The 12,633-nt window shown below is 32.0% G+C and overlaps 1 long non-coding RNA gene across 1 annotated transcript; it reads left to right on the top strand.

Moving 5' to 3' along the window:
• Positions 1-7,653: 7,653 nt before the first annotated feature.
• On the top strand, positions 7,654-9,313 carry LOC147063162 (uncharacterized). The gene is made up of 3 exons (XR_015072078.1): positions 7,654-7,729; positions 8,078-8,283; positions 8,708-9,313. It is a non-coding gene; the product is annotated as an uncharacterized LOC147063162 (long non-coding RNA).
• The last annotated feature ends 3,320 nt before the right edge of the window (positions 9,314-12,633 follow it).

Below are 12,633 nucleotides of genomic sequence, written 5' to 3'. Positions count from 1 at the left end.
ATAAGGAGAGTTAAATGCAAAACGAAGCTGTTTCAGAGTAGAATAAAACACTATCCTGGAATTGTTAGCCTTTAACAAGATAATATGTGTGTATGCGGCGGGGTGGTTCTCGTGATACAGTGCGTAAAGCGCTGGCCTTCCATCCGCAAACTCTAGGTTCGATTCCCGATTAGGACACAATATATTTATGTGATTTTCTCAAATCCTGTGAGTTTGTGATTCTCCAATATTATTAAAAACCACGTTGTACGAAAAAGCAAGGACATGGTTATTAATAATATAAAAAATATATATATCGACTATGTTTAGGGAAAAGGGCGTAACCCTCGATTTTTCTAAAAGTGCTTTTATTATATATTAACAATGTATAAAACTAAATACACGTTCATTAAAAAGGAAGTAAGCCAAGGAAGTAAATGCCGATTTATTATCTAAATTCAGGTTTTAATTGAGCTTTAATTCAGTTTTAATTTAAATAAAAAAGCATTTACCCTCAATTTGATTGATTTTTCTGTAATAATTTCTTTAATTATTAGTAGATCGAAAAGGTATTAAACCAAATCATCAACCATCATGCACCCTGTGCCCCATGCAGGGCTTATTTTTTTGATTATATTGCACCAAAATCATTCAAAAAAGGTTTTTTGCTTATCCTGTAAAATTTGATCTGTATGGGATACGCCCTTTTTCATAAACACGGTCGATATGTATGTATGCATTTCAATCATTAGTAGGTACGTGCGTTTTAATTACAAAAATCTGTTTTTTACTTTTACTGGAAAAGAGACGATTTTAACTTTACTCACATTCCCTATCGGGTGAATTTACATGCATACTTATATTAAAAATACTAAATAATTACAAGATAAAAAGAACTTTTTATATACTTACAACCTTTTTTAAATTTTCTATTGAATTATATAATTATTAATAATAAAGTATGAGTATGCTCAAACTTGTACTTGATATTAATTAAATAAAAAACAAACAAATATAGAATACTGAAATGTCATTTTGACATTTCATTTTGATTTCCATAGTAAGGCACGTATATATTAATAATTTAGTTGCTAGGACCATCCCCTTAGTAAGCAACAATATCCTTTAACTTTTTACGGATTTTTTTGAAATAACTTTCCATACAAAACCAAATTAACTGAAAATTAATTCAATTCTGCTTAAAGATGGCTAAAAGTATTAAAATAATGCATTGGCACCGTGTTCTGATATATTCTAAAAGTTTCAAATGTCTAGCTAGTCGAGAAAGTAGTTAAAAATCGATTGCAAGATTTGTACTGGACAAACAAGAATACGAGCTAATAAAAACGTTGTAAAAATACATTATATTCTCGTGATTATTCTCACGAAGAAAACTGGTCTTTATCGTTTTGTATTTAAATCACCTTGCCTCTCGGTTGTAGGTACATACGTGATTTTAATATATATAGGTATATATTATATAATATTGGGAAGCGAGATATATTTATTATTTTTTCAATTATTGGACGAAGGTAAATGAAATTTTGCCCATTTTTTCATTGTCTGGTAAGGACACAATAATATTTTTTATGGTAAAAAAAGCATAATATCTCACATTTAGTAACACCTTTATTATTTACGTGGGTAGTTTTATTATTGTACATGTTAGTTCCGATCTTGTAACTCGATTAAAATATCTATTATTCGGTATTTTCGTTATTTTTTTTAATAAAACATGTCCTTAAACTATCTTTCAATCTTGGGACTTGAGTATTTAAGAAATCTCTGGGACTGCATACCTTAGTTCCATTACCACACCCAAACAATGGAAACTTTGCTGGTTGCAATAACTTTTCATTATTATATTTTAAATTTTTGTAATCAATATGTAACTGAAAAAAAAACCAGAGACGACACTGTTCACTAGACATTCACTGCTCTGGGTCGGCTATCATAGAAAATGTATCCATCTATTTCAAATTAAAGTAAAGCAAAGGAAGTAATCACATTCAACATGCATGCGTTATAAGCGTATCTGCGAAAAGCAGCCTTACATAATCGTTATATCTCGACATAATAGGTACCTACGTGTATCGAAATACGAGGACACTCCGACAAAATGAGGGAACAATTTTTCGGTCGCTTAATGAAAATTTCCAACCAATATATACGGCCGGAAAAAAACTAAACGATCTTAATTAGCCGAATACAGAATTATTCTAACTTACATGACATAATATGTCATGAAATGTGCACGAAATAAATCTTCATAACATGACATAGCAAATGGAAACTCTTCCATTCTTGGTGGTACATATTGGCTTGTGTGTCTCTGATAATTAATTATCTTAGGAATCGGGGGCATCCGTTGTTTATTCTCCCAAGGTGCAGAACTAACCTGCCATTTGTAATGCCAATTGGGAGGGCAATAACTATATTTAATGAAATTGCTTCGGATATTTATATATTCCACTTACGTGAGGGTGAATTTAGGTGGACGTTGTTTTATTAGTTTTAAAGATAGTGTCTATCAATCTTGTTCACTCTGTGTGCTTCCGTGCACTTTTTCTTATTTTATTATTTACTCATATTACCCTGTATGTTTATTTGGAAAACTGTAACACTTACTTGTATGTAAAATAAATAAATTTAAATTTGAACATACAACCCTAGTCTTAATAATGACATGACAATTTAATACAATCGGCTCTAGAGAATCCGATGCATAATACTTATATTAAGTTTTATTATGTTGTCTGCATAATTTTTTTTTGAAGTTATACTTCTTTTGAGGCGTTTGGGAAAACAGATCATTGTATTTTTGGCATGTGACACCGATGTAACGCATTTGGCGTGTGATGGAAGTTGCGCGCGCCGATCCAACACAATTTATTTATATGATTATTCATTAAGGGCCCACATGCTCAGCGTAGGTTAAAATGGTGCTTTTATGGTTTTTCAGAGCATAACCCTGGACATTCCTTAAACGTTGTAGATAATCTATTTATATAATTTTGAAGCCTTATTATCTTTTATATTTATTTTAAACATTTGATGACTGCATAAAGTATTTTTATTACATAAAATAGTATTCTTTTAAAGCTCTCGCTCTAATGTTTTAGAATATGATCATATTTCAGTACATCCATGTGCAGTGGTGTCAAGATTTTTTAGGTTTATTAATTTTTAAACGCATTTACAAAACCATTAATAAAATTAATGTTAACATTATATAGTGACGTATTTACGATAAAAAATATATTTTATAATCTTTTTGATCCCACATTTGACAAGAATTAGGCATTTTATTATTCAAAAAATGGGCACGATTCAAGTTATAAGTTATGTGCTGCTAAAATATAAATATATTGAGTGAATCTAACAGAGGTGAAAAAATAATAAAACAAATTTCATCAAATATATTTAAGTATTATGGTAATAGTTATTGTAGCAATGAATTATCATAATATTATTTCGAAATAGATAACATCCGTGACAAAAATGTTCGATTATTCTATAATTATTGATGCCTGTACAAGCGTTGAATTTAAGAAGCTTTTCCTGCAGCCGGACTTATTTGCCCTTGATATACTTTTAAGGGGTTTTGTTAAAATTATCAATATATTCAAATTATTTGTAAAAAATCACTAGTTCTACAATTATGATCAATACGTAATTTTAAATGTCAACATAATAAAAATGTAGGTACCTATGTAGGTTTTTGCTATAAAATAATATGTTTAAAAGATTTTAATAGCTATATGTTTATTGATAAGCACCTACTTTTGTTTTTTTATGTATAAGAAATACCGGTATTCAATTAGAAATACCGATAAACCGGTATTGACATTTTCATTCGGTATTGAAATCCCTACTTTTGATACGGGTATCTCCTCTATCGATATGTTGTGTTGGAATCATGTATACACAAAAAGGGGCCTGTTCAGGTCACGATCCTCGCCCATTATGTTCCGACGAGGAAGAAGAAGAATGATGCTAACACCAAACGATCAAGTCTGCATGACTTATGTGCCCTAATTATCTACTAAAACACTATTTATCATAGAATTAACAACAAAACTTTATTTCACAACCAAAATACTAGTACACTGTGTATAGTACTTTAAGGCTCATGCGTTATGATACCTATGTAGATATAAAAAAACAACGATACCAATAAACTGCCTAAACCTGGAACCGTGCATATTCTTGAAGCCAATGACTTTAAATAATATTCAAAGTCTGTGTCTCTCATATATATACGAAACTAAGGTGCTCGCACAGTGCCATTGTCATTCCAAGTGAGGATGTGAGGAGTTGAATCCACGACCACTCCCGAAACTGCCAATATGACTTTTCGCGTATACTATCTTTTCGGGTAGACGAATCACAAAATACACCGTGTATATATATCATATTATGGAGGCGGATGCGTAATGTCCATCAATTACGAGGTGAGGAGTGAAAGCCACGACTACTTTCCGGCTTGGTACCATGAATTTTCTAGAAACTAGTAGATCAAGTAGATGAATCAAAAAATAAAGTGCGGCTCCCTAATTATGTATACGATCAGAACCGTCGGTTTAATCATATAACAACATTTGAAGGATATGTTGATTCTACCGGACAATGCAATCCATGGCCCCCACATCCTTATTAAGCTGAGCCTCCAGGCCAAGATTGTTGGCGGGTCCCCCTACGTATCGCTAACGTTAACGACAGTGTGATACTTTCAGTAACGTTTCCCAAATGTTGTTCCGCGAGGTAAAATTAACAATAGTATTAAGCGTATTGTTGAGTACCTACTTACATCTACTCAAAGTATTTAATTTCGACGAACTGTAATCAAAAATTGTATCGCACAAACATATATTTTAAACTTTTAATAATCTTGAAGTAAACTTGCGACTTTTTTTATTATTAGAGTAAATTTTTGGCGCGTGTTGACTAGTTAGACATTTGAAACTTTTAGAATATATCATAACACGACGACAGTGCATTTTTTAAATAGTTTTAGCCATCTTTAAGTAGAATTGAATTCATTTTCAGTTAATTCTATTTTGTATGAAAAGTTATTTCGACACCATTATTGGTTGCTAGGGGTCTGGGGTCCTAGCAACTAAATTAATAATATATACGTGCGTTACTATAGAAATCAATATGACATATCAAGTACAATTTTTTTGATCGTTTAAGCTAGTCAAGTCAAGTTTATATGGTTCAACAGAAAATTTAAAAACGTTGTATTTAAAAAGTTATTTTTATCTTTAGATACGGCTGCCAATATTCGTTTTTTGCATTTGTTTTAAAATCACAAATGTTTAATGCAACAAAAAATATCTTTCCCGCAAATTTACTAACACTGTTAAGTAAAAATAATCACCAAACACAAAATAATCAGTTCTGTGATAAACACAAAAATTGTTGATACCTACTGATATATTTTTTCAAAGTCAAAACCTATGCCTGATAATAAAATATACTATTTCAGATCAAATTTATTATTGTCGAACCGGTCAGTGTTTTTTGTACACATAGATGTCCGCGAAAGAACCCACAACGACACGGAATAAATTAGTTGCTAAGCTGACCCTAACTTCTTAGTCACTCTGTCGATCAACGACCGTGATACTTTTCAGTGTTTTGCATTTATTGACTTATTTCGAAATACCACACGCGTTATTTATATTTTTAATAATTCTATTTGCTTTTTCGCACAGTTCTTCATATATGCTCAACCAGTAAATTGAATTAAAACATAAGATGGTACGAGGGTGGGTCAATAAGTCCTTAGAAAAGCCGACAGGTGGCGCGACTAGTACTGTAAGCGGTTTGTTTTCATGCAGCGGCACTACCGATTCAGTATGCTGCGAAGGTATGCGTCAGGTTGTTGTGTGTTTCTCGTACATTTAAAAAAAAAATTGCTTGTGGAAAATGGAAAAATGGAAAATGGAGAAAATTGAGTTTAGAGCTGTTATTAAACATTTTAATATAAAAGGGTTAACAGCAAAGGAAATAAAAAATGAGTTGGATTTAGTTCACGGCATATCTGCTCCTTCACTTGCAACTATTTATAACTGGTTAAATGAATTTAAACGTGGTCGTACATCAACAAAGGATGAACCACGTCCAGGACGTCCTGTAGAGGGGACTACACCACAAATGATCAATAAAATCCACGATATGGTGTTAAGTGACCGAAGATTAAAGTTGAGTGAGATAATTGAGGTTACAGGGATCTCAAAAGGTAGCGTCATTTCTATTTTACATGACAAATTGGGCATGAAAAATATGTCTGCAAGATGGGTGCCGCGTTTGCTCACAGTCGACAATAAACGCAATAGGGTGGTGGCCTCTAAAGCCCTGTTGTCACTCATGCAACGCAATCCGGATGAATTTTTTCGTCGCTTTGTGACTGTAGATGAAACATGGATACACCACTATACTCCCGAGACGAAAGAACAGTCAAAGCAGTGGATTGCGAAGACAAACCATGTCCAAAGAAGGCGAAAACCGTAAAATCAGCTGGTAAGGTTATGGCTACTGTATTTTGGGATGCACGTGAAATTATTTTCGTTGACTATTTGGAAAAAGGAAAAACAATAACAGGGGATTATTATGCATCTTTATTGGACCAGCTAAAAAACGAAATTGAAGAAAAACGGCCTCATTTAAACAGGAAAAAAATCCTCTTTCATCAGGACAATGCCCGTGTTCACACATGTTTACGATCAATGGCTAAAATTGAAGAATTGAAGTTCGAATTGGTCGACCACCCACCGTATTCGCCAGATTTAGCCCCCAGTGACTTTTTCCTTTTCCCAAACTTAAAAAAATGGCTAAGTGGACAACGTTTTTTTTCAAATGAAGAAGTCATCGATCGGACAAATGCTTATTTTGAGGACCTTCCGAAAACTTATTTTTCTGACGGTTTAAAAAAAATTGAGAAACGTCTAACCAAGTGTATTGAGCTCCAAGGAGATTATGTTGAGAAATTAAAAAAAAATACAAAAATAAAAACTGTTTTAATGATTTTTTCTAAGGAATTATTGACCCACCCTCGTATTATCAACTGTGTTCAGGCAATGTCGAATTATTATTTAAATTCCGCTTTTAATTTTCAAAATTGAAGGACTTGTCAAATATGCTTCCAGAAAAGGGGAATCAACCCTCTTCCATACCACAATTATTCGGTCGAGTAATATTTGATGGTGAGGCAAAAGGCGGTAGGTGGCGTAAGGGCACACATGCTTACCTAGAGTTTCTGTTTTTTCATTTAAAGTTGAACTATGACATTGAATACTAGGTATGATTTTTAAAGTGAAAGTGATATTATGTTACATCTCTTTTACGCATGCTAATATGATTAAAAAGTTTTTCTTTCTCTTTCTGTCACATTCGAATTTGATTACCAAAGTTTAAACATTTACTATGCGTATTAGCTGACGTGCTTCGTCGTTTACAAATTATAACATGAATTTAAAAAATATATGTATTTATAATATTAAATATATTTTATAATGTACACAGATTTTTTTAACAACTATATTATATATACTTTTATTTATTTGTCGCATATTCAAAATGTTCTTGCTATATTAAAATCTTTTTTTTAGCCGGCCAAGTAAATCCGTATTTTTGGCCATAGACTAATAGAAAAAACTCTCTGCTGTCAGATTATGTTGATAGCAAATTGCAAGATACCTAACGAAGGAATTGTGTTTTATATCAGGAATAAGAAACACTATCTGTAAGTACAATATTATGTTATTTATTACTGTAGTAGTATTCTGTGTGTTTTGCATATATTATTCAAGTGTTAATTTATTGTTTTCTTAGTCTACATTAGTTGCGTGGTTAGTTTAGAGGTTATTGCGAGAATGCCTGTGATTTCATATTTATTTGTTTGATATAATCTAAGGCGTTCTAGTTGTTATTAAACATGTTACCTACCTGATTACTTTATTTTAGTTAATCAATCTTTTTTGATGCTTTGTATTATCACTAATCCGTTTTAATTACCATTCTTCAAACAGTCGCACACTATAAAAGATTAAAAATCACACTATTAACAGTTCATATGTTATGTTTTTTGCAGATGGAGAAAATGTCTACCGAGATCTTTGCTTGTCGACGGTTTCATATGAATAAGATGGAATGAAATAAATCTTTTAATTAATAATGAAATAAATCCGACTTTCGGCGTACGATCCGAACATGGCGTGATTCATATAATATTATTTATGACGTAGACCATCAAGCATATATACCCATTTTATAGATTTAATAGTACAATTACAAAAGGTAAATATAAAGTGACTAATGTTTGTAACCTATAGCTATGTCTATCTCGCATACATATTTAAAAAATAAAACAATTTTATAATTACATTTTTGCACTAAATTTATTATCGATAATGATATAAAAGTTGCTAAATTGATTCATAATATTCTAAAATATAATATAATTTTGCATATCAGTTACTTGTATCATATCAGGTATGTCATTTGGTAGAGCTTACTCTCCAAGTCTTTTCTTTTTCATCCTCAATATCACTTTGATATTAGAAACATTGTCTTTCTAACACCATTTCAAAGACTTTAAGTTTTCTAGATGCTGTATATTAATTCTTCTCTTCGGCTATATCTGCATCTTAGTTGCAGCATATGGATACAATGCGGCGCCTCCAAGAATCTCTGTCACTCTAGTTTTTTTGCATCGTTCCAGGTCATACTAGCAGCCCGTAACTCCGCCAGATATGCTATATAGATAGTATTTAGCGGCCATCCAGGACGCCGGAATCCGGTTGGCTTGAAGAACAGGCAAACCAGATTGGGATTCTCTTCAGGCACTCGCAGCACGTGGCCGGGCCAGGTACAAAGTTGCGTATTCACTCTCAACGTGATGCGAGGCTATTTGGTGCGTTCTTTTATCTCCCGTTACTTCTAAAATTACCGCACACCCAGTATCCGTCGTAAACATCTGTTCTCGAAGCTCAGTATACGGTTGCTCGGAGCCTTTGTAAGGTGCCATGACATAAAAACTAGTAAGATATTTAAAATAGCTGCTAGAATGAATACATTGTTGAAAGGAAATGAAAACTGATAATATGATATATCAATTAATTTGTCCATCTGAAGTTGTAGATATCAGTTAATAATTATGTGTTATACCAGTAATTAAATGCTGACTTCAAATGAAAATTGACTATTAAATATTGAAATAATATATTACCAGTTTTGATTTTTTTAAGTGCTATACTATATCCATGGTTCATATTACAATGTCATAGTAAAACTTAGAAGAATAAAATATGTCGTAAGACGAAATCAATCTTGGGGTTTTAATATAAGTTAAATAAATAGTACACAGCTAATTTGTTATTACTTTGAATACATGCCATGTCTTTACATCAATAAAAAACAGAAAAACAATTTAATAATGTATAAATATTTATATAAGACTTAACAACGTCTAGTTAGACATCTAGTTAGACACGATGACCTCCATTTAATTTCCTCTTATTTTAAAATTCACCAAGATATATCCTAATAAGTAGGTAAGTATATTACATTTGTACATATAATAAGTAAATCAAGTACTTAACATAAATAATTATACTGTAAAATTAAATTACAATTGAAGCAGTATATATGGACCCCACAGAGTAATTAACAATATAATAATTTATATAATTATATCGGGTATATACTATATTGACACATTTTAATGAAGTCTATTTTTCTTGGTACCTACGTTTAATGATAAATGTTGTTTTATATTGTAACATAAACAATGGTAATATGCATTGATCTTTCTGATTTTTAAACTGTGATATCTATTTTATATATCTATTGATTTCTATGTGTATTATTGATACATTATTTATTTCAAATACAATAATTTCAAAACTAACAGTAAATAATATATAGAAAGCGTCATGTTGTTTAGTTGGAACATCTACTAGGAAATTCCATCCAATCCAAATTCAATTTTTACCAGGTGGGTACTTGTAGGTCAGTTATTTTTGGAATAAAATGAATCCCTTAAAAAATATGAAATAAGAATAGAATGATAAATATTTGTGAAAATTTACCAAATCAACATGTTTAACGTGAATATTTTCACACTAAAATGATAAATATTGTTAAGAAAATATACACAAACAGTTCATTCAGAAGTTATGACGTTTAAAAGATCCCGCGAGTTAACTCGTGCGTGGCACTGATCATGAGGTGATATCAGTTATAATCATTTATGAGGAATGGTTATAAGCCATTGGCACAACCAATTTGGTTTTTGACCTTGAGAACAAAATGTACTTTTTACACGGAACCAAAACTCACGGCTGCAGAGACGAATGCTTATACAAAATATGGCGCAGTGGAATCGCCAGCAAGATCAGGTATCATTATTTAGATGTAAGTATACATATTATTTTGAATTTCATAAAATTACACTCGTTCTGGGTGTCTCGTAACAGTAAACTATATTAGTAAATTAGATATATCTTGATGAACTATAAAATAGTGATGTAATATAGACTTGTTGAAAATATATTAAGCATAATAAAATTTAAAATAAAAATTTAGAAATTCAGCCTTTCTGGTTCTCTAATATTCATAGATCTACTGGTTCTGGGATCTACTATTTCTGGCAGTAGACAATTCATATAAAAGTGATATATCTTTTTTTCAATCTTTTCAATCCAAAATGTCTCGTCTTTTTTGATTAATTCTATTTTAACAGGAAAATTATGTCCCGTCCAAACTCCAAATAAACAGACATCTTTCTTAGTAATATGAAGCTACCCCTGAATCTGGAAGTACCAATCGTGATTTTTATCTATTACCATATTCCTGTCTTTATCTACTTTCCAAAATTTAATTTTTTTCTGTACAATAGCTTCATCTGCACTTATTCCAGCAGCTGAGAAAGGACATTTTATTTCAATAATTGTATCATCATCGCTGATGCCATCTGGCGTTGCACCGATAAAATCATACACATCATCGATAAACAATCCACATCTCTCAATCTTAATCCGTTCTTGTACACTAAGCTGTTGTAAAGCTATTGATTCATTTTCTTTACCATATTTTACCGCTTTCACGTTGGCTAATGATTGGCTATATAATAAACGTTTTACCAAAGGCCCAAATTTTGTATTTTCTCGCCGCTTACACACCTTACCAAAAACAGAGGCAGTAAGAAGGTTTCGTCGCCTTTCTAGCCATTCTGCACATTCAGATTGTAATACGGTGCGTCTTTCTATATCCCTCCTCTCATAGTTTGTCAGTTTGAGTTTTTTCAAAAAAGTTTCTTTTAACAATTGATATTGATTTTTGTCCATATCAGGTTTTTGGCAACTCTCTCCATAATCTGGATTAGATAAAGGAACAGTATGTATTGGTTTTCGCCAAGATTTTCCTATTTTTTTTTTATTTATTTTCAACCTTCTTGATTCTAAGCGATTTATGAAGGCTTTTGGGCTATTTTTATAAACTTGTTTTTGAATTGTGCAATGTAACTTATTTGTATTAAATGCGATTACCGCCGCTGCACATCGTCCCATGTACGATTGTCTTTGAGAGTAGTTAATTCTCTTGCCGCCTACAAATTTTGCAATCATGTTATTAAAAGATTCTGAAATATTAGTAGAAAAATTATAAATTAAACTTTTTGAATTTAGCACCAAACGAGAATTATATATCATTAATTGAGAAAATAGACTGCATTCTTTTAATGCTGGTACATAATTTACATCAAGCATGTCCTCTGTATTTGGTTCATTTGTACAAAAATATGGTAGACAAGAAGTATGGTCTCCAAAAACATGGTGCGGTCCATTAAATAAATCTTTTTTCAGAGCGATAACCTTTTCTTCGAAAGTACTATCTTGTAGTTTTCTATACTTGATTGCACCTATGACGGCTTTCCGCAGACGTCTTTTTCTTGACGCAATGATTTTTCTTACATTCAAGGGATATCTTGTGTCTTTGGTTAATGCCTCTATTTTGCCACAATAATTTCTAATTAAATGGTTTTTACATTCAACTTTCTCGACAGTTACATTCGGATAAGGGTGACAATCAAGAATTTTTGTGTATGTGCTGGAATCTCCATCAGCAATCAATTTTGAATAAATCAATCCATGTGTATTAATAGATTCTTTAAAGCCTTCTAATATTGCTGTAGATTCCATTCCACCTGACGGACCGGTATAATTTAAAAAGCATTTATGTTGTTGAGCAGGGATATTTTTAGCTTTGGCGCACAAATCGCAATATTTATTTTTCACTGACATGTACAAAATCTTTCCGGTTCTTTGACCAATGATCGTGGCAGCGCCAGATGCTGCGGAATAATTGCATCTGTATGAACGTTTCGACCAACAGCCGTCTGCAACAACTGATATCATGGGAATACCAGAAGAATCGACGTCACCATTTTCGATTGCAAGTTGTCGCTCTTCTTTCGCAGCGTTTTCCATACTCTTATTTTTGGTTTCTTCAAACCACTCGTACACCTTCTGTTGACTCTTTCTGTATGTTCTTGCTGTAATCGATGGTACGTCAATTGCTGAACACATTTCTTCCAGATTTGAAAATCCACTGCCGATACTGATTATACTGGATACAAATGCGTCACAC

This window comes from Rhyacophila brunnea, unplaced genomic scaffold (assembly GCF_057557595.1).
Source record: "Rhyacophila brunnea isolate RB1 unplaced genomic scaffold, BYU_Rbru_1.0 scaffold_9, whole genome shotgun sequence".
NCBI classification, from domain to species: domain Eukaryota; kingdom Metazoa; phylum Arthropoda; class Insecta; order Trichoptera; family Rhyacophilidae; genus Rhyacophila; species Rhyacophila brunnea.
This window is presented reverse-complemented; position numbering and strand designations above follow the sequence as displayed.